This window comes from Lactuca saligna, chromosome 7 (assembly GCF_052625555.1).
Source record: "Lactuca saligna cultivar CGN05327 chromosome 7, ASM5262555v1, whole genome shotgun sequence".
Taxonomy (NCBI): Eukaryota; Viridiplantae; Streptophyta; class Magnoliopsida; order Asterales; family Asteraceae; genus Lactuca; species Lactuca saligna.
In genome coordinates, this window is record NC_136423.1 from 143890651 (window position 1) to 143895764 (window position 5114).

The 5114-nt window shown below is 43.7% G+C and overlaps 1 non-coding gene across 1 annotated transcript; it reads right to left on the minus strand.

Annotated features, from left to right (window-relative positions):
• Positions 1 to 259: 259 nt before the first annotated feature.
• Positions 260 to 366, minus strand: LOC145007702 (small nucleolar RNA R71). Its single transcript, XR_013663074.1, has one exon. It is a non-coding gene; the product is annotated as a small nucleolar RNA R71 (small nucleolar RNA).
• Between the last annotated feature and the right edge of the window lie 4748 nt (positions 367 to 5114).

Consider the following 5114-nt stretch of genomic DNA (forward strand, 5'->3'; position numbering starts at 1 on the left):
AGCTTCACTCAAGGAAATACCTTTCTATGGGAAAGATCATGAAGATGCCTACAAACATTTGGATGAGGTAAATGATGTTGCTGATTACTTCAACATTCCAAATGTAACCCGCGAAACGCAACTACTTTGTATGCTTCCGGTAACCTTCAAGGGTGCTGCTAAAGACTGGCTCAAGTCACTTCCCCCCGGATCAGTCACTACTTAGGCCAGAATGAAGGAAGAATTTATTGATCACTTTTGCCCGCCATCCAAGATAGCCAAACTGAAGAAGGCCATTGCAATCTTTGAACAACAAGCTGGAGAGTCTTTATATGAAGCATGGGAGAGGTACAAAAGTCTGCTAAGAAATTGCCCACATCATGATCTAAACAGCCAGCAAGAAGTTTCCATCTTCTATGATGGAGTCAATGTCACGACCCGGCAGTTGCTAGACTCGCAAGGCCCACTTACAAAGAAGCCACCCCCAGTGATTAAAGAATTGATTGAAGAATTCTCTAAACACTCTAGAGAATACCATAACCCTAGGAATGATGTCACGAGGGGAGCCGCATATGCTGCTACTGAAGATTTATCCACGGTCATGGCCATGTTAAAAACCATGGATAGGAGAATGGATAAAATGGATCAAACTATCCATGCTATACGGGTGGGTTGTGAAAACTGCAATGGTCCCCACCTAACTAGAGATTGTGATTTGGATGAGAATGGCAACAAAAAGGCGCAAGCATGTTATTCGAGCGGTGACCGGTATGATGAGGACTGGCGCAAACAAAAGAAAGAGTGGCTGCCTTACGAAGAGTACAAGAAGGCCAAGGAGGAGAAGTATAGACAAAAAGGGAGAGGCTTTTATCAAAAGGAGGAGCCGGTGCAAGAGAGGAAGCCAATCTTGGAAGATATGCTTACTAAATTTGTGGCCGCTTCCGAGAAACGACATAGTGACCATGATGCTGCTATCCAGGAAACAAGAACAATGCTTAGGAACCAGCAAGCATGCATCCACAACATAGAAACGCAGCTTGGGCAACTTGCCCAACAACTAAACCAAAGGTCACCGGGTGAGCTTCCTAGCAAAACTGAGAACAACCCATGAGGCGCACAAGTAAACATTGTCACAACAAGGAGTGGGAAGATCATCAATCCCCTGGCCCCCATTCGAACTAAAGCAAACAGGGACTCACAGAAGGAAGGAACGGAAGAACAAGTAGAAAACCAAGATTCACAATCTGAGAGTTCTACTCGCCGAGTAGGGCCGATGGACTCGGCGAGTACCTCTGCTAAAACGAATGAACAGCCTCCCTTGAAGCCATACCAGCCTCCAATGCCATACCCAGCCCGAGCCAAGAAAGAGAAGTAGGAAGAGGAATATCAGAAGTTTCTAGACCATATTAAAACTCTTCAAATCAACATTCCTTTCATTGAAGCCGTCATGCAAATGCCAAAGTATGCTAAGTTCCTTAAGGAACTCCTCACTAACAGAAGAAAGATGGAGGAAGTGTAGAAGGTAGTGCTTAATGAGAACTGCTCCGCCGCAATGCTAAACAAGTTACCAAAGAAGAAGGGTGACCCGGGGAGCTTAACTTTACCTTGCCAATTTGACAATTTGGCTACAATTCATGCCTTAGCTGATTCTGGAGCAAGTGTGAACCTTATGCCATACTCGTTCTTTAAGAAGCTAGACCTACCGGAGCCAAGGCCAATTCAAAAGGCAATTCATTTGGCAAACAAGACTGTCAGCTTCCCAAGAGGTATTTGTGAAGATTTGCTAGTAAAAGTGGACAAATTTGTCTTCCCGGCTGATTTCATCATTCTAGACATGGAGGCGGATCCGCAAGTGCCAATTATCCTTGGAAGGCCCTTCCTCAACACAGCTAGCGCTATCGTAGACATGAGGGATTCTAAGCTCACATTGCGAGTTAGGGATGATTCAGTGACATTCGGTGTAGATCAAGCCGTGAAGTACTCCAGGAGTAGTGATGACACGGCTTTCTCAATCGACATGCTCGACGAACTATTGGAAGAAGACATACCTGAAGATTCCAGCAAGTTTACAGCTTTGGATGAAGCATTTGATCCAGAAAAGGACTTACTAGAGCTTGAAAGACTGTTGGAAGAAGCGGAGTATGAAGAAATAAAGAAGCAATCTGAGAGCCCTACTCGCCGAGTAGATCCGATCTACTCGCCGAGTACATCTGAAGAAAAGCCAGAAGTCGTGAATGCAGCTACCAACTCGCCGAGTACCAAACGTGCACTCGGCGAGTCCGTCACTATGCACAACCAATTGGAGCTTAAAACACTACCTGACCATCTGGAGTATGCCTTTCTGGAAGAAGGAAATCAGAAGCCTGTGATCATAGCCTCGGACCTATCCAAGATGGAAAAGGAAGAGCTTGTGCAAGTGTTGAAGAAAAGGAAAAGATCCATCGCATGGAGCATCTCCGACATCAAGGGAATAAGCCCATCCTACTGCTCTCACAAAATCAATTTAGAAGAAGGAGCAAGGCCGGTGGTGCAACATCAAAGACGATTGAACCCGAACATGCAAGAAGTCGTCAAGAAGGAGGTGGTCAAGCTTTTGGATGCAGGAATCATCTACTCCATCTCCGATAGTCCATGGGTGAGTCCGGTCCAAGTGGTGCCCAAGAAAGGAGGAATGACGGTCATCACCAACGAAAAGAACGAGTTAATTCCAACGCGAACGGTAACCGGTTGGCGAGTGTGCATCGATTATCGAAAGCTAAACAATGCCACTCGTAAAGATCATTTCCCCCTTCCTTTCATAGATCAAATGCTAGAGAGACTACCGGGCCATAGCTATTACTGCTTTCTAGATGGGTTTTCAGGGTATTTTCAAATATCCATAGACCCAATGGACCAAGAAAAGACCACCTTTACATGCCCAAGTGGGACTTTCGCCTATAGACGCATGCCATTTGGACTATGTAATGCACCTGCGACATTTCAAAGGTGCATGACCGCCATATTCCATGATATGGTGGAAAAGTTCATGGAGGTCTTTATTGATGACTTTTCTGTATTCGGATCTTCTTTCCATGATTGCCTCACAAATCTTGACTCAATGCTTGCTAGGTGTGAGAAAACCGACTTGGTCCTAAATTGGGAAAAGTGTCACTTCATGGTCAAGGAGGGTATAGTTTTGGGATACAAAGTCTCTAAAAAGGGAATTGAGGTGGATCGGGCAAAGATAGACACCATTGCCAAATTACCTCCACCAACTAATGTGAAGGGCATTAGAAGTTTTTTGGGACACGCAGGTTTTTACCGGCGTTTTATAAAAGTTTTTTCCAAAATCACGAAGCCTCTAACACAATTATTACTAAAAGATGCACCCTTTAATTTTACTATAGAGTGTTTAGAGGCATTTGAATTTCTAAAGGAAAAATTAACTAATGCCCCGATCATTATAGCACCAAATTGGAACCTACCCTTCGAGATCATGTGTGATGCTAGTGACTATGCACTAGGAGCAGTCCTTGGTCAAAGGGTTGATAAGCACTTTCAACCCATCTATTATGCAAGCAAGACCTTAAACCCCGCCCAAGAGAATTATACTACTACTGAAAAAGAATTGTTAGCCGTGGTTTACGCTTTTGACAAGTTTCGACCTTACTTGGTTTTATCTAAAACCACTGTTTTTACTGAACACTCGGCTATCAAGTATTTGTTTTCCAAACAGGATGCCAAGCCAAGACTAATACGATGGGTACTGCTTCTTCAAGAATTTGAAATTGAGATACGAGACAAGAAAGGAATGGAGAATGTAGCGGCCGATCATTTATTTAGGCTCGAGAACCTGCAATTGCAAGAAGATAAGGATGGAGACGACTTTCCGGATGAATACATTATGGTTTCCGTGGGAGAGGAGCCATGGTTCGCAGACATAGCTAACTATTTAGCTACAAATTATGTCCCGAAGGATTATAGTAGTCAACAAAAGAAGAAATTCTTTGCGGAGATCAAATATTACTTTTGGGACGATCCATACCTCTTTCGAAGCTGTGCGGATGGAATTATAAGAAGATGTGTGTTCGGGAAGGAAAGCCGAAGAATACTAGAGCATTGCCATAGCGGGCCCACGGGAGGACATCATGGAGCACACTATACCGCAAAGAAGATCTTTGACATTGGGTTCTATTGGCCTACAATCTTCAAAGATGCAACCCAATACGTCAAAGAATGTGATGCTTGTCAAAGGGTGGGAAACATTTCATGTCGAAATGAAATGCCACAAAATAGCATTCAAGTGTGTGAGGTGTTCGACGTATGGGGCATTGACTTCATGGGACCTTTTCCCACATCCAAAGGAAACAAGTACATACTAGTGGCGGTAGATTATGTCTCGAAATGGGCGGAGGCGCAGGCTTTACCTACAAATGACGGGCGGGTAGTGGTACGATTCTTAAAGAAACTATTCTCCCGGTTTGGTGTTCCAAAGGCCCTAATTAGTGACCGAGGCACACACTTTGCCAATGATCAATTGGAAAATGTGCTCAAGAAATATGGGGTGACCCATAAGTTCTCCACATCATACCATCCACAAACGAGTGGACAAACGGAAGTGACCAATCGAGCCTTGAAGCGTATTCTAGAGAAGTCGGTGGGAAGCAACCGCAAGGAATGGTCGGATAAATTGGATGACGTGCTATGGCCGTTTCGTACCGCTTTCAAAACACCTATTGGTACTACACCATATAGGTTAGTTTATGGAAAGCAATGCCATTTACCGGTTGAGATCGAGCATAAGGCATATTGGGTGTTAAAGAGGTGCAACTTTGATATAGAAAAATTGAAGACCAACCGTTTAATGCAAATGAATGCCCTTGAAGAACTCCGAAATGAGGCTTATTCTAGTTCGTGGCTCTATAAAGAAAAGACCAAGAGATGGCATGATAAAAGAATCAAGAGCAAAGACATCCATGAAGGCCAAAAAAGTATTACTTTTCAATTCCCAACTAAAACTTTTTTCGGGCAAACTTAAATCAAGGTGGGATGGTCGCTTTTTGGTCAAGACGGTGTTTCCTCACGGGGCTATAAAATTGATATCAAGAGACGGCACACGATTCAAAGTTAATGGTCATAAAGTAAAGAAATATGAA